This window comes from Lolium rigidum, chromosome 3 (genome assembly GCF_022539505.1).
Source record: "Lolium rigidum isolate FL_2022 chromosome 3, APGP_CSIRO_Lrig_0.1, whole genome shotgun sequence".
NCBI lineage: Eukaryota > Viridiplantae > Streptophyta > Magnoliopsida > Poales > Poaceae > Lolium > Lolium rigidum.
Window position 1 is genome coordinate 104332385 of NC_061510.1, and position 20532 is coordinate 104352916.

General features: G+C 46.4%; 1 pseudogene; it reads right to left on the reverse strand.

Moving 5' to 3' along the window:
* The window catches only part of LOC124695286, a 20062-nt pseudogene extending 1299 nt beyond the window's left edge, over window positions 1-18763 (reverse strand).
* Window positions 18764-20532: the final 1769 nt, after the last annotated feature.

Sequence of the window (20532 nt, forward strand, 5' to 3'; positions counted from 1 at the left end):
GCGGAGGCGGGGACTTCGTCCATCGCGCGGTGGAGGCTCCCCTGGTGGCGGCGACGTACGTCTCCGGTGGCTCCGGCAGCGAGCTGGCGCGGGAGTGCGGCGGCCTGGACGTCTCCACGGTGTTGGAGCGGCTTCCAGCGCGATGGATCGCCCTACTGGCGGTGGATCTTCGGATCACCGGTGGTAGGGGCCCCTAGGGTCTCGGGAGGCGCTGCCGAGATGGTGGAGGCGCTGCCGAGATGGTGGAGGCGGCGTCGCGTCAGAATAAAGGTGCTGGAGCTCGGTCCCCATCTCGGCAAGGCCACATGTGGCGGCGCCGGCGAGCTGCTGGCCTGGTTTCCTCTCAGATCGATGGATCTGGGGAGGGTGGTCTCTCCGGGCACGGTCGTCTGGCGACTCTGCCGTGGAGCTTTGGGAGTCGGAGGGTTGTTGTTAGTGTTGTCTTCCCCTCGGCCGGCCGTGGTGGCGAGGGACGGGAAGGGGACGGTACAATTTCCTTCCTCGTTAGGGTTTTTAGGGTCGTTTTTTTTGAGATGCGACTGTCCCGTCGTGAAGCTTCCTCCGGCCGGCCATGGTGGCGAGGGGAGGAGGTGGCTTGACGTGGCATCGATGGTTGGGACCTACTGCTCGGGATCCGTGGATTGGAGGTTCTGCTTGGTCTCCACCAGCTCCCGCCTGCCCCGATGGTCTGGAAAAGATTACTAGCTCTCACCCCTCGGGGTGGGCACTCCTGCGGTGTTCAAAGCCCAATGTGGTGAAGGTGGCGGCGGTGACTCGATGGTGTCTGAAGATGGGCGGCTTCCGGATTCGGTCTCTGTACTTGGGTGGTGACGATGAGGACGATGGGCTGGATTACGATTTGGAAGTACGGTGTGTGGTCTTGTGGCTCCATATTGTATTTTCCTTTTTTTGTGAAGTCGTTTGTAATCGGTTTTGCCATTGTTGAATTTCCTCAGTTGTTATCTAAAAAAAAAGGCTTTTTGGTGGATTGATGCATGTATACGTGCATGCATGCGTACGTTGCTGGCCGGTCGGACAACACGGGCATACGCAAACGTGTACTAGTACTAGTATATGTGTGTATTGGTGGAGATGTACTCAGCTTATACCTTAAGAAGGAACAGAAAATAAAGCGCACACACATGTGCTGAGAGATCCCATCCATCCTACTTCACGTTGCAGCTTACAGTATTCATTAAGCGCTAGATGTTGTTTAACCAAACAGCAACATCCTGCTCAGCCTCAAATCGATCGATAGTGTAGCGCCCCTTCCCTCGGCGTGACACCAGTTTGTGCAACGCCCCACACTAGGGCGCTACACAACCAAGATGCAGGACCCACATGTCCACGCTGGCGATTGTGTCACGCCAAGCTCCACGGCGCGACATAGATGTCTCCAGCGCCCTACACTCCGGCGCGGCACAAAAAAGTTATTTTGTGAAATTGTTTCGCCCGAAGTTTGTTTCTTGAATTTGTTTTGCAAAAAGGTTAATTTTGTCGAAATTGTCTAGTTTAGCATCGTCGTCAGCGTAGTGAACCGAGATCTCATCATCTTACACATCCCAAAGACCCTTTTTAATTTACTGTCACATGTCTCTATTTTTCAGCTGAATCTTCCTTTTTTAGAAACAACGCAAAAGCTTTTCATATTTTGCGTTGACGGAGGCCAATTTGCCAACACCAGCAGCATCATGAAAGATGTGGGCATATCACCTCAAATTGAGCCAAATTGACCGAGGTTGTGGAGTAATTACTGAAAAGTATCATGAAAAGATTGCTGCACTAGCCAATTGAATCAAAAATACGAATTGATGAAAAGAGACTAGGCAGTGTATTTATATTTAACACTTATTGGAGTTGGTTAGCTTCCAAGTGATGGTATACCGGTACATCAGTATATGCAACGTTGTTGGATAGTTTAACGTCTTGTAACTCGCTCCATAGGTTTTACAGTGCATTGATATTGAGGACGGAGATGTCGTAGTTGAAGTTTTAGTTTCTAAGACAAGCCACAATGGAAGTATCATTGGTAGTATCATACATGCCATGTAGGCAAAAATTTGATGTGGCACATCAATTAATGAAGAGAGAGGTGAGAGTAGTATCATAGGTAGATATCGTATCATAGCACGTAAAACTAGAAATTTTAGTGGCAAACACATTATGTACACATATTTGCATTGAGATTCTACAAAACATTAAATATGATGAAATTATGACACCAATTCATGATACTATGCATTGTAGATGTTGTATCATAAACTAGTATCATATGTATGATACTAGTCTATGATACTTCCCATTGTGACTAGTATAATGGCCATAGTGCTAGTATTATAGGTAGTATCATGCATACTAGGCCCACAAAAATGATGATGTGGCATGCAATTAAGGAGGAGAGATAGGATTAGAGTAACATAGGTGGATACTGTATCATAGCGCACGTTATGAGAAAAGTAAATGCCAAATTAATCTTGTACATAGATTTACATTGGGATTCTACAAAACAATAAATTTAGAAATTTATGATACTACTCTATAATACCACCCACTATAGAGATAGTATCATAGACAAATATCATATGCATGATACTAGTATATGATACTATGCACTACGACCAGCCTAAGCCGAAATTATTGATCCAAAGCTTCGTGCCCCGTGAAATGTTTTAACTTGGAGATGGCAAAGAAGGAGGGGGCAATGTCTTTTAGTTTGAACCCATTTCCAATAGTAATGTTGATGGAAGCATAGAAGAGACCCAGGCGCATTTAGGCTCCGTCCGTTAACATCACTGTCATCTTAGCCGCAACGTTTTGACAAATTTCTCGATATCCAAAATGCCAAGCTAACCCATATTCTTTTTGGTCTACTCATTGTCTCATTTAGGACGAGTTTGGTTCGCTATTTTGTAAAGTAACTTGTTTACGGAGGAACCAGATAACGTTAAAACTTTTGTTTCGGTTTCTATGTAATCAGGTACCACGTAAATAGAGACAGAGTTCGAGAATCAATCTGTGGTTGGGTGGTTAGGAGGGCAGTGGCATCCCAGCCCACTAGCGTTCAAACTCCAGGTTTAACACTTTGGTGTCTCATTAAAGATGGAATTTTCTTTAGTGGGAGGCGACGGTCCTGTCGACAGCGAGGCGCCTGTGGTGACTTCGTCGATCTCAAAACCCGTTGGATGAAATTTCTTGGACGCAGTCTCTCAGAGGGTGCTCATATGGGTAGAGCGTGCGCGCGTGCATTCATAGGGGTGAGTGTATGTGCGTATATGTGAGCGTTTATAGGGGCGAGTCGCGATTGCTCCCCGTTCCCTCGAGATCCCTCTGCGCCCGTCGCAACCTCGCGGCCAGCTACTTTCGCCGGTGTTGGCCGTTGTAGTTGCTGCCGCCGCTCGCCACCACCGACGCCTGCATTACTCGCCACTCGATGCCACCATCTCACTGCCGCCGCCGCCGCCCGCTCTACTTGCCGCTCGACGCCGCTGCCTGCTGTACTCTCCGCCGCCCTATTGTACCTACCGCCGCCACCTCGCGTCCGGCGTGGCCAGCATTTTCGATCGGCACCGCCGCTGTACTCGCCGCTCGCCGGCGCCGCCGCCTGATGTACTCGTCGCTGCCCCTGCCGTAGTCGCGGCCGCCCTCTGTACTCGCAGCGGTCGCAGCTAGCTATAGTCCCCGTCATCGCAAGCCGTCCACTAGCTGCCGCTGGAAGCTATGAACGACGGCGTGAGTCCATATCTTCCCCCGCTCTCGGTGTCTCGCTGGCTCGACTACTCCCGTGCGAGTGTTACCAGAGTAGTAACCAAAGAGATTTCAATTTTTGTCCATTCCGTTTACACTAACAGTGTCAATCGATTAGGTTTACGTTTCCATTGCTATTCTTGAAACTCAGGGTGGGCATTCGGTTTTAACCGAAATTTCGGTTCGGTTTTTGCGGTTTTTGAACAAATTCGGTTTTCAAAAATGGTAACCGAAATTGGCATGAAAATTTAGGAAACCGAAGATTGGTTAACCGACAAATTCGGTTCGGTTTTCGGTTAAAACCGAATGAACCTACTCACTTGAACAAATGGTAGGCATCACCGAAGAAAGCAAATAGTGATTGACATGTCAACACAAAAAGCATCAACTGCGCAAGAAATCGACAAATGAGCACTAATCGTGGAGGGATGCTATTTGGTAGGCTGCGACACTCGTGGTACAGGTGCATCACCCGTGAGCGATTAAAAGGGGTAGCTAAGACTTCGAGCGACGTGTTCTATTATGCAGGCTTCACGCTATATTCAGAAAAAGCTAGTACATCAAAGACCAAAATCATACATTGAATGAACAATTTTTGGAACATCAAACGCAATTGGGCTTCTATGGAATGATCGATTTATGCACAAATTGATGGTAGGTTACTCAATTCGGTCTATTCGGTCTTGTTCGGTTGGTGGGGCTAAAAACCGAATTCTACCAAATTTAATTCGGTTAGTATAAATGGAAACCGAAAAAATAGCGGTTAATGGAAAAAACCGAGATTTCGGTTGGTTTCAGCTTCGGTTCGGTTTTCGGTTTCACGGTTTTTATGCCCACCCTGACTTGAAACGAACACGTCCTTAGCTTGAGATAATTGCAAAAAAACCACCACATTTTGGACATGTGTAACAAAAAACCACCACTATACGTTAGTGTTTTAAAAAACCACCACTTCAGCGTCGTACACAGACCATGCTAACACGTGGGTTTAATCACCAAACTAACATGTGGGTCCTATTTTTAAGCTGACGTGGCACATAGGTAATGAACAAAGGTGACTTATGAGCATAATTTTCAAACTTTTTTATTAGATCGAAGGCGTCTCCGCCCGGTTCCATTTCAAAGAAACAAAACCAGTTTCACAGAGTTTCAGCATTCCAGTTTATTACAACTAGCGTAGTGACCCGCGCATTCGCGCGGCTAGATTTGTGATGAGTTTTCATATTAGTAAAATTAAGTTATTTTTGTATTTAATTTATTTTATTCACTTATTCCCCCCTTTTTATATAGATTTGTATCAAATGGTTAAACATAGTGTATTTATGCTAACATTTTATACACATGAGATCATTCATTAATACTTATTAGAAAATTTAATAAATTAAAATATGTATACTCATTTTATTATGTTGTCATCATTTTCTACAAATCTTCTTAACTAATAATTTTATAATGCGGTAACTTTCTTGTTGGATGGTTAAATGCTGATATACATGAGTTAAAATAATATGTTTCGTTACATGCTATTTGCATACGTAAATAGCAACTATGTAAGCTTTAATACGAAAAATTAAGTTTTATTCTTTCTATAAAATATACACATAGTAATTCCTAACATATAGAAACACTTGTAAGTGTAAGATACGTGATTGAACCTATCAGGTCAAAAAGTGAGATTTCTTTTACATAAAACTAAATATACGAATGAAGAAAATGGAAAATAGAGATTCCAAGCACAACCTGTAAAATATGAACAGCCAAGGCCTTTTATGGCTGATGGTCCAGCGCAATGTCAGTGCATTTTTTTTTCTCTAGGCACCTCACTAATTAAACATTGCATCGTCACCGACTAACTATTGATTTATTGAAGATTGCTAAAGCACAGTAGACCTATCGTGCAACTTCTGTAGCGAGTATGTTATGCTCATATATTTGCCAATTTCATGTAATACTCCAGGCTGCCACATGAGTATATATACTCCCCAAATTATTTTAAGACCGGAAAACATTAATACCAGAGAGCACATGTGAGAGCTTCCTTAATTTTCTGAAAAAATGCTTGTTCTAACGTGTGTGTAGCTGAGCACCTCTCAAGCTTGTTCTCTGTTCTCGCCTGCAAAACCAATGGAGATAATAAATTCTAGTTAGTTCTGGTCATTTCAATTCACTAAACCTGGGGGAAAAATAAGTTAGTGCAGCAAGAAAAAGTATTTTGTAAGCTCGTATTTCACCTAAATCCTAAACGGGAGTTATACTTCCAAACAAATGTTGGTTCATACATATTTCGAGGAAATTAATAGTATTTCCGTTCCTGGCCCTGCTTCTGTTTTATGTTCAAAGCAAACCTTACTGATATCCATTTCTTTAAGGTCCAGATCTTACCTTGTGACCACTCCAACAATTCCTGCAATAATGGTGTAGAGCATTGATCTAAGTCTGATTACCTATCATAGGTAGACATCTCATAATGATTTAATCTGCAGATAAATAAATTTTTCAAAAATCATCTCATACAACACCAATCAAGAAAAAAAATATTTTAGCAACTAAATCTATAACGTGAAAGATACATATGCGAAGTTTCAATACATCATCAAATAAAAGCCAACGAATCTAAACCTGTAACGGATCACCGTCTGCGAATAGAGCCCAAATGCTGATCCCTTTGTGTCATATTCTGCCCATACAGCTATTATCTGATGCTTAGCTTTGTGGCACATAGGACCTCGCCATCGCCTGGCCGAGTGTTCCAGGATGTGGTGTGAAATTCGTGCACGTACTGAGGCTGGGACCGAGGACTGTGGCGCTTCATCTCGTCGGATGGCTGATTTGTAGGGTATGGATTGCTTTCCACGGCCATGGGAAAGGAACATAACAAAAGCTCGAGGTTGTTTTTCTTTGTTTAATCAGATATACTCCAGGTTATCTGACAAAAAAAAAACATGGAGATCACACACCCAAGCTATGAGGCATGGAAGCTTAGCAAAAGTAAATGGATACCCACCGCAATGATGTCTGTTCAACGATGCTATTTTCATCCATACTCTACAATCACCAATTTCAAGATTTGATTTCTTCCAGCAGCTGGTGCTTTCTAGTAAATCTTGCCTTCCACTGTGTCCAGCCACACATGGATGCTAGATAGAGGTTTAGTTTGGCTCCGATCGACACGGGTTGTATACTGTATACAACACACGCTTCATCAAAATAAGAAAGGGTTAACTTCGGCATGTGATCGACAACAGCCATATCCATATGATTCATCAAAATAAAAAGGGGTTAAGGCTCGTGATGGATACCGGCCGTATGGAAATACCAATGCCATGCATATGTCGAAGTAAATATTGATGTACCTTGATTCCTAAATCCATGTTTGACGTATTCTGAGCAAGCAAACTTCGGCTGCCTAAGAGGAGGAGAACTTGAGGGGTGCACAGCAGCAAGGAGCAGACGACAAAAAGAGGGATGACGGAAGATCAATCAGAGCCATGCAAAGCGGCGGCAATGAAACCGGATTGTTTGCTCCTGGAAAGTGAAATTGTCAATTGGTATCCTGATTCCATGCGATTAGCACCAGCTAGCATCCTAATCTGACAAAAGGCAATATTAGAAAACTGAACGTACTCTTCTTTGACAACATGCCCATACCAATCAATCGGGATATGCTACTGTCAGCATGAACGAACATGCTAAATTTGTTGCTCCGCTCTTTGCGGCCCATGCAGCCTTGCTGATCGTCTTACCTGCCCGGAGTCGATCTTGTAGTTCCACTCGACGACGCGATTGTTCGCTCCTTGGTGATCTGCCTTTCTCTATTTTTGCATGCAGCAGTGGCGATTTAGAATACCTGCGGAGTAATTCTCCTATCCCAATCCATAATGAACTTGGCGGATCAGATCAGAGCAAGATATTAATCGGCAAGCAGTTCCGATAGGTGGATCGGGGATCTGGGAGACAGCCGGTACGTGGCTCCAATATTTCTTGGTGCGATTGAGAGCTGCTCGCTGGGTATCCTACCAGAGTTTCATCGATCTTCGCTTCAGATTGAAGAGGACGTCAGATTGAAGAGGATGTTGGCGTGCGCTGCGGAATCTTTCCGTTCGTGGACAGTTTATATGCGCATATCCAAGTGGATAGGAATTTAATCTTGGCCATTATTTTTTTATTTGCTTAAGAGTAGCTTATCTGAGCCGTTGGTTGTTTGTTGTTTTAATAATATAATAGATCTCTAAAGTGAACGACACTCTCCAGGAAACAAACTACTACCCAAAGATCAAAACCTAGGTGACAACCGACACAACAGCTATATAGAAGAAACTAAGAAGATCAGAACTTCATGCGGATCTCAGCCCATGCCTTCGGTGTCCCAGGTCCTTCCAGCATCTTCCTCCCCTTTAGCGCCATCTTAGCCGGGAGTTTCGGAGGCTCTTAAGTCTAGCGCCATGACCCATTCTTCCAGCAAAACTCTTGCCTGGGTACGACACAACGGCATCCACTTCCGGAGCAACTGTGCAATCCTTCTCCAAACAATCTATAAACCACTCCATATTAGTTTACCAAAGTATATTTCATTTCTCATCTTTCAAGAATTCCACATAACAGCAGAATCATCATATTAATAGCGCAATTTTTCTTATTAATTATCCATAACCTAGTCACACTTTCATATGATTCACCAATACGATTTTTAGTAATGACACCAATCTCCCGCCAAACCAAATTGACAATATCAAAAGAGAAACATAAGTGTTCTACACTTTCATTTTCAGCACAAAAGAGACATCTTACGCCCTGCAAGTGTTGTCGTTTCGATAAGTTATCTCTAGTAAGCAATTTATTATGGGACATCAGCCAAAGAAAAAAATTGTACCCTACGAGGCACATTTAACTTACAAACATATGGAACAAAAACCAGGGTAATCCCCCAGAAATTGATCACAACATATAAAAACTGTGAACTATAGACCCTGAGCTATTCAATTTCCAGACCATCTGGTCATCCTCATCAGACAACCTCAGGTCTTGTACAATTGCTACCAAATCTTCCCACATCCTCACCATTCTTTGATTAAAGTTTCTCATAAAGGAGAGTTTAAGCTCTCCATCAACTAAAATATCACTAATTGTTTTATTTTGTTCATTGCAAACAAAGTATAGTTCCCAGAAGTGGATGGCAAGGCTAGTTCCTCCAAACCACTGATCCTCCCAGAATTTCACACCTCTCCCATTACCAACCAACCACTGATATCCAAACTTGCCAGCCTTAAACGCGCACAGCACCCCTTTCCAAAAAGGAGAGGCCTGTGAATCCCTACGCATAAAGATGTTTGGATTTTGTGTATTATACTTGTATTGAATGATACTTTTCCACATTTTATGATCATCCAAATTATACCTTGTTATCCAAGAGCATAACAAAGAAATGTTTAGATCTCTAATATTGGGAACACCTAAGCCACCAAAATATTGTTTCATGCTTACCAGCTCCCAATTTGCCAGGTGGTACTTATGATGCCCCTCATAATTATCCCAGCAGTGAGTTATCTGAGAATTAATGGCTTTAAGAGCCCATTTGGGAAACTTTAAAACATATAGCAAATACACCGGAATACTTGCAAGACAAGACCTGATTAAATCAGTCTGCTGGCATGAGATAAAGTTTACCTCTCCAAAAAGTAATTCTTTTAATAATTGCATCAATAATTGGTTGGAGATCCTCTTTCCTGACTTTACCAAAATGCAAAGGCACGCCAAGATATTTTATAGGAAACTCGCTAATTTTATACCCAAAAACTTCAGCAACGACATGACTATCATCCACAGATACATTGATTGGAATTAAGTCACTTTTATTAAAATTGATCCTCATACCAGAGATTTGCTCAAAAAGAGCTAGGACCCTCTTCAGGTTTTGGGCTTGTTCTATGTCATTTTTAAGGAAAATCAAAGTGTCATCCGCGTACTGGAGGCTGAAGACCCCACCTGGCCTAAAATTGTGAAGAATACCAGAAATCAAGTTTTGTTGAGCCGCTTTAACAAGCATACGGGTGAAAACATCCACCACAAAATTAAAAGTAGCGGCGACAAATAACTCTCACATTAATTTATTTCTCCATTTTTGGCTAAAGCCTCTTTGCATCAACATTTTATCCAAGAGGGACCAATCCACCCGGTCGTAGGATTTTTCATAATCAAGTTTTAACACTAAACCTTATTCATTCTTACTATGAACCTGTTATCACCAGATTTTAACCAAGTCTGGAGATGGGCCGTGATTAAATGGGCTTAGAGAATATGCACGAAAAATGTTTCTGAACCGGCCTTGTATAAGAAGTTTGGGCTAGATTGCCCGTGTATCTGTAAATTATAGTAGGATACGTGTCAGTTAGAATTAAGAGATAGAGTTTAGCTCGTACACAATTGGGTTTATTCCCAAGTTAGAAAGTCTACGGACTATAAATATGTATCTAGGGTTATTGAGAAAGGAGGACGATCACGTTCACAACAAATCAATCTAGGCGCATCGCCACCCCTTGTTTCGAGGGTTTCTCCCGGGTAAGCAACATGCTGCCTAGATCGCATCTTGCGATCTAGGCGATATCAGTTTATTCGTTGTTGGTGTTGCTCGTGCTGAAGCCTTTTTGATGGCGAGCAACACCCTTATCTTAGGTGTTTTGGGGCTGACGTCGATGCTTTCACGATATACTTGCTTAGCTACGCTGCCCCTCGATATCTAGCTGCCCTTGCACCTATCTTTGGTGTAAGGGCAGCATGTTGCTTGTTCTTTGTTTAGTAGATCTAATCCGTTATAGTTGGTCCTTGTTCTTCAAGGATTGGTTTGATATCCGCATGGTTAGGCCTTATAAACGGGTTGAACGATCCGGTAGCGCGTAAGGTGTGGTTTATTAAGCCCTAGAGGGATTGTTCCGGGGATCAACTTCATGTTGGTTTTTAGGCCTCTTTAGGGCTGGTTTTCCGTCATCTTACGTGCCTGCTAGGCTCAACTACGCGTAGGATGTTCCGGTTATGCGGTGAAAACCCTAGACTATCGTAGATTAGTTTAACTCAATATTGATTAACCATGATCCCCATGTCATTGTAAATCCAACATAAACCATGGGGCAATCGGCTCTTTGAGCCGATCCACAGGGCAACCTAAGAGCCGATCGGGGCTCGTATTTAATGTTTACGTGTTTTCCATGCAAGAAACTAATCGAAGCAATCCGTCACCTTCCTGACCAGGTATAGGTCAGGTGGCACGCCCTCGCAAACGCCAGGACGTGTGCCGGAGCATTGCGGGCCGTTGCCCGAGGGACCAGGATCCACCAGCGAGTCCTGGGAGCCTCCCGGCTCTTCGTGTTGCCCGTCGCTGCTCGCCGGTGGGTTTTGGTAGGCAACACATTCTGGCACGCCCGGTGGGACACTCTACAGCAACCACGTCGACATCTGCAGCAACCATGTCTAAATCTGCGGATGAGGTGGTGGGCGAACCAGTCACGTACGCAGATCTGCCTGAGGAGCACAAGAAGAAGTACGATGAGATGAAAGCCATCTTGGAAGCCGATCTCATCGGCTCCTTCATGAGGACCCGTTCACATGGCATCAGATGGAAAGGGTTCTCCCCCGAAGGCGCTCTTGATGAAGTAGACTTGTCTACCTCTTCAGAGGAACGCACCAGAGCTCTGCGCCAGGAAATTAATTACATGGTGGCTCATTCTCTACACCGCCATTCTGAGAGCTTGGTGAACGCCTTCGAGCGCGTTGAGGTTCGTGTGGTGCAGGAAATCATGAAGCATCAGTACTCCCCGTCAGGGCCTGCCCTGGGGACTCACCAGGGAGAGATACCGCTCCAGATTAGACCGCCGCTGCCATTCGCGCTTGCAGCGCCAGAACTGCCGGGTTCGCCGGCGTACGTCGTCTACAAGGTGGGAGGCGATCCTAGCGATTGCCAATTCCTGTACGAGCCGCCTAAAGAGATCCCACATGGATACGTGTGCACATACGTGCCGGACTCGCAATGCCTTGGCACGCACGAACCGGATTGCACCAGCGAGGATTTACGGAGCAGACGGCGACAAACGAGGCATGGCTAGCTAAATATGCCACCGGAACGAGTCATGAGAGCTCGGTCCCTACAGCTAATACCATGGAATAAATCAGCACCATCTTGAGAGACCAGTTCGGCATCTTGCCGAAGAGGAAAACAATCGGCTATTCCAAGCCGTACCCCGACGAGTACGATCTGATCCCGCTGCCACCCAAATATCGGCTCCCTGAATTCTCAAAATTCAATGGAGCAGAAGGGTCTAGCTCAATAGAGCACGTGAGTCGATATTTGGCACAGCTGGGCATGATTTCAGCGTCAGACCCGTTACGTGTGAGGTTTTTCGCACAATCTCTCACGGGATCAGCCTTTGGATGGTACACCTCGTTGCCACCAAACTCAGTCCAGACGTGGAAGAAACTGGAGGAGCAGTTTCACGTGCAATATCACTCAGAAGCTACCGAGGCCGGCATTGCCGATCTAACACAGGTGCGGCAGAAGCGGGGAGAAACAGTGTATGAATACATTCAACGTTTCAGGACTGTCAGGAACCGATGTTATTCGGTTCGTTTATCTGAGAAAGAAGCAATCGAACTAGCAGCATTGGGCCTCGCAACGCCGATCAAGGATCTGGCTTTCCAAGCAGAGTACAGTTCACTGTCGCACATGGTGCATAAACTCACATCGTATGAGCAGCGGCACCTGAATTGTACCAGGACATGAAGTTCAAGCGTCCGGTAGGCCTGGTCGAGACAGAAGAAGTTGAAGTTTCTGCAGAAGACCTGGAAGTGGCCGTGGCTGAATGGGCTCGGGGGGCAAATCCCGTGTCCTGCAAATGGGTAAAACCACAAGGGCCTGCAAAAGGGTTTGACTTCGATTTGAGCAAAGCTGGAGCGAGATATTCGATCTATTGCTTAAGGAAAAACAGCTGAAGTTACCCGAAGGCCATAAAATCCCTACAACACAAGAAATGAACGGGAGGCCGTACTGCAAATGGCATCACTCGTTCACCCATACCACCAATGACTGCAAGGGGTTTCGTCAGCAGATCCAAACGGCGATAGAACAAGGCCGACTGCTCTTTGGGCAGTTTGCCATGAAAGTGGACACACATCCGTTCCCTGGCGTCAACATGGTGGAACCCAATCACTCCGCGAGGCGTCGGCTAGATTTCTCGTTCGATGTTAACATGGCAGGGCCTTTACGCCCCCATGGCAAGGATAAAGAAGAAAGCAGTCACTCCCGCGGAAAGGAAAAGGAGGAGGCCGACCCACGTGACCGGCCCCGATACGATGACAGACGGTACCTCACCGAGGAACAAGTGAGAAGCGTGCGATATCAACGACCACTCTCCACGCATCTCCTTAACAAATATGAGTATCAGTATGACCGACGTCGGCAGTACGACAGGGATGACGAGAAACATCATCGGTCTGACGTAGACAATGGAAGACGTCGTCGGTATGATAGAGACGACGAAGGATATGAGCACCGCGCTAAGGGGAGGTCAAGGGAGCAGGAAGACATGGATAGACACTGGGACTGTCCCTTCTTTAAACACTGCTGGGATTCAGGAATGAGCCGATTACCCACGATCGACAACTGCCCGGAGTGTAGACGGCAGAAGAGGGGCGCTGGAGAAGTTTCAGTTTTTAGGCGTCTAGGGCCTCTCCCACCACAGAACAAACGAGCTGAGTCATCTCAAGATGAAGACTTTGAGGAGTCAGAAGAGGAAGAAGAGGACAGATATCACCGGCCAAGGTGGTGTCCTGATGGACTCAGCCACTCCCAAAAGCGTAGGGTTCAGCGGCTACGTAGCTTGGAGCAAGCCGAGGCGCAATACCTGCACACGTTGAGGAAAGCGCGGCCCGATCTGGCCGTGAAAATTCAGCAGACTTTGGACGAGGAGAGTCGTCCACCAAAGAAAGTATGGCGTCCCAAGCAAGTAAAAGCCGATGCGAGTGCATCGGCTGGCACACACATGGTGTTCATACTTCCCTCGGAGTTCCGTCCGCCAGGAACTGGGGAAGTGCCGATAGCACAGTTTGACTGCGGTCCACGGCCAGTCATCTTTGAAAAGCCACGAGAGAAGGGCTACAAACATATGAAGGCCCTGTACCTAAAAGGTTATATCAATGGGCAGCCTGTCGGCAGAATGTTGGTTGACACGGGAGCGGCGGTCAATATAATGCCATATTCCATGCTACGGCGTTTGGGACGCTCTAGCGCAGACTTGATCAAGACCAACGTCACACTAAACGACTTCAACGGCCAAGCATCAGGGACGCAAGGCGTTCTGAACGTGGATCTAACCGTAGGCCGAAAGACCATCCCAACAACGTTCTTCATCGTTGACAGCAAGAGCACCTACGCTGTCCTGCTAGGGAGGGATTGGATTCACGCCAACTGCTGCATTCCCTCTACAATGCACCAATGCCTGATACAATGGGATGGAGATGAAGTGGAAGTCGTGCATGCAGACGACTCGATCGAGGTCTCAATAGCCGGTATGAACATTTGGGACTCGGAAGACCAAGAGCCGCTCTCTGGAGTCGGTTTGGACGGCTGTGATCGCATCGAGGTGACAAAAAACGGGGTGAGGCTGGTCTTATCCACCGGCCTGGTAGAGTAGCAAGAGCAACATCCATCGACATACGTGGCAAGGCCGATCCCTGCGATCGGCCCCAAAAAATAAAAAGCAAGGATCTCACCTCAATCATGTCACGTAGTCGTGGTAGGAAGACTCCCTCATGTAGGGGAGCACAAACAAGTTGTAAGCCTTCATTGAGCAATTCAATCAACAAGGAGGCCGATTCCAGCAATCGGCCAAAATTATCCTCGCCATACGTTCTGCCTGTGTTCAGCGTCGATTTAACAGGCGACGGAAAGCTAGGGTATGGGTTTACGTCAGCTGATGAGCTAGAAGAGATTGACATTGGTCCTGGGGATAAGCCACGACCAACATTTATCAGCAAAAAGTTGGATCCGCATCTGAGGGGCCTGATGATAGCTTTGTTGAAAGAATACCCGAGACTGTTTTGCCCAGGATTATACGAGAGATGCCCGGGTTGGACAGGAGCATCATTGAGCATCGGCTCCCTCTTAAGAAAGGATTTCGGCCGTTCCGGCGAGCGAGCACGGCAGATGAAGGCCGAAATTCTAGAAGAAGTCAAGAAGGAGATTGAGAAGATGTTGAGCGCCGGGTTCATCAGGCCATGCAGGTATGCTGAGTGGATATCTAGCATCGTACCTGTAGAGAAGAAGGACGGCCGATTGTGCGTCGCCATAGGTTTTCGGGATCTCAACAGAGCCACTCCAAAGGATGAGTACCCTATGCCGGTAGCCGAGACGTTGATCAATGCAGCGGCTGGTCATAAGGTTTTAAGCTTCATGGATGGCAATGCCGGTTACAACCAGATTTTCATGGCTCCGGAAGATATACACAAGACCGCATTCAGAGTACCAGGTTCGATGGGCTTGTTTGAGTATGTGGTCATGACATTTGGGCTGAAAAATGCCGGTGCAACGTACCAACGAGCCATGAATTACATCTTTCACGATCTGATCGGCAAGTTGGTGGAGATCTACATTGATGATGTGGTGGTCAAGTCTGTCTCAGTGGAGGGACACCTGGAGGATTTGCGACGCATCCTGGACCGAACTAGAAAGTTCGGACTAAGAATGAGTCCAAAGAAGTGTGCTTTTGATGTGACGGCCGGTCAATTCCTGGGCTTCCTAGTACATGAACGTGGAATTGAGATCGGCCTGAAAAGTCAAGAGGCAGTACGAACAATGAAGCCACCTACCACGAAAAAGGAACTTCAAAGTCTTATCAGAAAAATCAACTTCGTTAGAAGGTTCATCTCTAATCTGTCAGGATGAATTGAGCCGTTCATGGGATTGGTAAAAATCAAGCCTGATGAGGAGTTTCACTGGGGGCAGAGCAACAGCGAGCGTTTGATGAGATTAAAGAATATCTAACGAAGCCACCCGTGTTGGTTCCGCCCCAGCAAGACAGGCCATTCTATATTTACCTGTCAGTAGCTGACACTTCCATCGCCTCTGTGGTAGTGCAAATCTATGATGGTATGGAAAGAGTCGCTTTCTACCTCAGCAGAAGGATGTTGGATGCAGAGACTAGGTACCCTGAGATCGAGAAATTGTGCCTCTGCCTATTTTTTACCTGCACCAAGCTTCGTCACATCTTTCTGACAGCGGAAATCGTCATCATCTGCAAATCAGACGTCATCAAACACATGTTGTCGGCTCCTGTGTTGAAAGGCCGACTCGGTAAGTGGATGTTTGCATTATCGGAATTGGATCTCCGGTATCAACCTGCGAAAGCAGTCAAAGGACAGGCGTTGGCCGATCTGATCGCTGAACGAATCAACACTGATATAGCAGCACTGTCTATACGTGCATGGGCCATGTTTTTCGATGGATCAGTTTGCGATGATGGTTGTGGCATCGGCATTCTACTCGTGTCGCCCCGGGGGGCAACCTACTCCTTTTCCATCAGGCTATCTACCCCTTGCACCAATAATGTTGCTGAGTATGAAGCAGTACGTAAGGGGATGGAGTTGCTTATTGAAGCCGGGGCAGAAGCAGTGGAACTTTTTGGAGACTCAAAGATGGTGATTTCCCAGCTCACGGACGAATATAAATGTGAGAGCGAGTCACTCTTCCCATTATGGATGCAATGCCGTGAGCTGATGGCACAATTTAGGTACATAAACTTCAGCTGGGTCCCGAGGTCGCAGAATATCGAGGCGAACGATCTCGCACAGATGGCGTCAGGCTACAAGGACATAGTAGATGGAGCCGATGTCCAGGTACAGTTCATGGAACCGGATGATTGGAGAGCCGATATCTTCAATTACTTGAAAGATTCGGCTCGGGGGCACCTAAACGGATAAGGTACAAGGCCATGAAGTATGTCCTTATTGGAGATGACATGTTCTACAGGACTTTGGAAGGATTACTTCTCAGATGTTTAGGGCCAGCCGAGTCAAATCGGCTCTTACACGAGGTACACGAAGGCGCCGGTGGAACTCATCAGTCGGCTCATAAGATGAAATGGTTGATCGGGCGATCGGGGTTTTATTGGCCCACCATGTCTGGAGGATTGTTTTAATTACTATAAAGGGTGTCAAGCATGTCGAAGTTTGGGAAAATTCAGATGGTACCCGCGTCGGCAATGAACCCCATCATCAAGCCTTGGCCATTTCGAGGTTGGGGCATGGATATGATCGGCAAAATCCATCCTGCATCGAGCAAAGGCCACGAGTGGATTTTGGCCATTACAGATTATTTCACTAAATGGGTGGAAGCCGTCCCTATGAAGTGAGTAAAATCAGAAGATGTTATCAATTTTGTGAAAGAACATGTCATTCATAGATTCGGGATTCCCCAGACTATCACGACCGATGGAGGTTCGGTCTTCATTTCTAAAGAGTTCAGAAAGTTCTGCGACGACATGGGAATTAAGCTGATCCGACCGTCTCCATACTATGCTCGGGCAAATGGGCAAGCTGAAGCGTCCAACCGAGCCTTATTAAGCCGATCAAGAGGAAAGTTGATGAGCACCCTAGACGTTGGCACGAGGTATTGTCAGAAGCTCTGTGGGCTTATCGTATGTCATGTCATGGAGCGATAAAAACCTCGCCATACCATCTGGTCTATGGACAAGAAGCCGTGTTACCCTGGGAGATCATGGCTGGGTCGAGACGTATCACGTTTCAGAATGACTTAACAACGGAGGAATACGCGACTCTGATGAGTGATAGCGTCGAGGATCTGATGGAACTTAGACTTTGGTCGCTTGAGAAAATTAAAGAGAACAAAGCCAAGGTAGCTCGTGCATATAATAAGAAGGTGAAGCCGAAGGAGTTCCACGTTGGTGATCTGGTATGGGAAGCTGTGTTGCCGTTGGGGACTAAGGACAAGGCGTATGGTAAATGGTCTCCAAATTGGCACGGGCCGTACAGAGTCGACCAAGTCTTAAAGGGCAATGCATATATGCTCGAGGAGCTGAGTGGTGCGAAGTTCCCAGTGGCTGTCAATGGTCAGCATCTCAAGAAATATTTCCCAAGTATGTGGGATGATGGACAGTGAAATATGGGGGCCGATGCATGAAATCGGCCGGTAAATTTTTTTTTTATAATGCAAAGCATAGCCGATGCACTGTCATCGACTTTAGAACTAAAAGCCGATGCGTAGCCATCGACTATAGAGGAACAACTGTCACAAGCAAGTATCAGGTCACCTTTTCGAATTTTGGGACTAGCTTTGTTGGCGTTTTTGGTAAAGACCGATGCGTTGCCATCGGCTTTTTGAGCAATGATTTATTTTGATAATCGGAAGAATTAAGCATGGAATCCTTCTTAATTGATTAAAAGGGGATTTCTTACAAAGAGGAGCCGATTGCTCAGGAAAGGAAGAACAAAAGGAGAGCAGATTGCTACTACTAGTCCTATGCTAGCAGTCCCTAATCTAAGGGCTGTCGCTGTCCTCATCGTCGCCGTCGTAGCCGCCGTCGGTGCTGCTGCTGGCGAGCTCCTCGTCGCTGCTGCCGTAGCCCTCGGCGGGGGCTTCTTCCTCCTCCTCGTCGTCGTCTTCATCGTCATCCGACCCGGCGCGGAAGCGTTTCGCCGGCGGCTTGTCGGAGGAGGTGTCATCCTCCTCTTCCTCCTCTTCGTCGGAGGAGGTGTCGTCCTCCTCGTCCTCCTCCTCCTCTTCTTCGTTGGAGGAGGTGAAGCCACCCCAGGAGAAGAGGTCATCCTCACTCTCCGCCTCCAGTTCCCCGTCGACGAGGAACCGGAGGTCGTCCTCCCCGTCGGTCAGAGGCAAATCACCATCTGACCAGGTGAAGGCCAGGGGTGGGCCATCTGGCACGAAGTCGAAGTCCCACTCCCGCTCATCCCATTGCTCGGGAGCGCGCTTGTTGTACGCCTCCGTCTGGTTATACTCCAACATCGGCTCGCTCGAGGAAGAGGATTGGAAGGAGAGAGCCGATGAAGCAGAGGAGGAGGAGGAGTCCATGGTGGAGAGGAGGGCTTTTCGGTGGCTAGTACTGAGTAGGGGATGAAGAAGCGAGTTACTCGACGCGGTTAAATAAAAGGGATATAGTGGAGATTTAATGTTACAGCGGTTTCCGAGGAAGTGGTGCCAAAGAACTGTCAAATCATGCAGAGGAGTTGAGAAGGCAAGGCATCATGATGAAGGATACTGCGACGGTTCTGCTCTGCCACGACGTGACCCTACGAAGAGAAAAAAACAGAGTGGTTTTGAAATTATCATTGCCAAAACCAGGGGGGCATGTGTTATCACCAGATTTTAACCAAGTCTGGAGATGGGCCGTGATTAAATGGGCTTAGAGAATATGCACGGAAAATGTTTCTGAACCGGCCTTGTATAAGAAGTTTGGGCTAGATTGTCCGTGTATCTGTAAATTATAGTAGGATACGTGTCGGTTAGAATTAAGAGATAGAGTTTAGCTCGTACACAATTGGGTTTATTCCCAAGTTAGAAAGTCTACGGACTATAAATATGTATCTAGGGTTATTGAGAAAGGAGGACGATCACGTTCACAACAAATCAATCTAGGCGCATCGCCACCCCTTGTTTTGAGGGTTTCTCCCGGGTAAGCAACATGCTGCCTAGATCGCATCTTGCGATCTAGGCGATATCGGTTATTCGTTGTTGGTGTTGCTCGTGCTGAAGCCTTTTTGATGGCGAGCAACACCCTTATCTTAGGTGTTTTGGGGCTGACATCGATGCTTTCACGATATACTTGCTTAGCTACGCTGCCCCTCGATATCTAGCTGCCCTTACACCTATCTTTGGTGTAAGGGCAGCATCTTGCTTGTTCTTTGTTTAGTAGATCTAATCTGTTATAGTTGGTCCTTGTTCTTCAAGGATTGGTTTGATATCTGCATGGTTAGGCCTTATAAACGGGTTGAACGATCCGGTAGCGCGTAAGGTGTGGTTTATTAAGCCCTAGAGGGATTGTTCCGGGGATCAACTTCATGTTGGTTTTTAGGCCTCTTTAGGGTTGGTTTTCCGTCATCTTACGTGCCTGCTAGGCTCAACTACGCGTAGGATGTTCCGGTTATGCGGTGAAAACCCTAGACTATCGTAGATTAGTTTAACTCAATATTGATTAAGCATGATCCCCATGTCATTGTAAATCCAACATAAACCATGGGGCAATCGGCTCTTTGAGCCGATCCACAGGGCAACCTAAGAGCCGATCGGGGCTCGTATTTAATGTTTACGTGTTTGCCATGCAGGAAACTAATCAAAGCAATCATCACCTTCCTGACCAGGTATAGGTCAGGTGGCACGCCCTCGCAAACGCCATGACGTGTGCCGGAGCATTGCGGGCCGTTGCCCGAGGGACCAGGATCCACCAGCAGTCCTGGGAGCCTCCCGGCTCTTCGTGTTGCCCGTCGCTGCTCGCCGGTGGGTTTTGGTAGGCAAAGTCATTTATAATTTCGTGCCTAGACACCACACTTTCTAAAATATTTCTTTTATTAATAAAAGTTGTATGGTTCTTAAAGATGAGCCTTTCTGCCACTGGACCAAGTATGTTGACTTTAGCAACAACTTTAAAACTGCAGTTTTCAAAGCAATAGGCATATACTTCTTCAGAGAAGTCGCATCCGCCTCTTTAGGAATCAGAGTCAGCATTGCAAAGTGAAGTCTAAATAAATATGCTTCATCATTATCAAAATCACGAAACA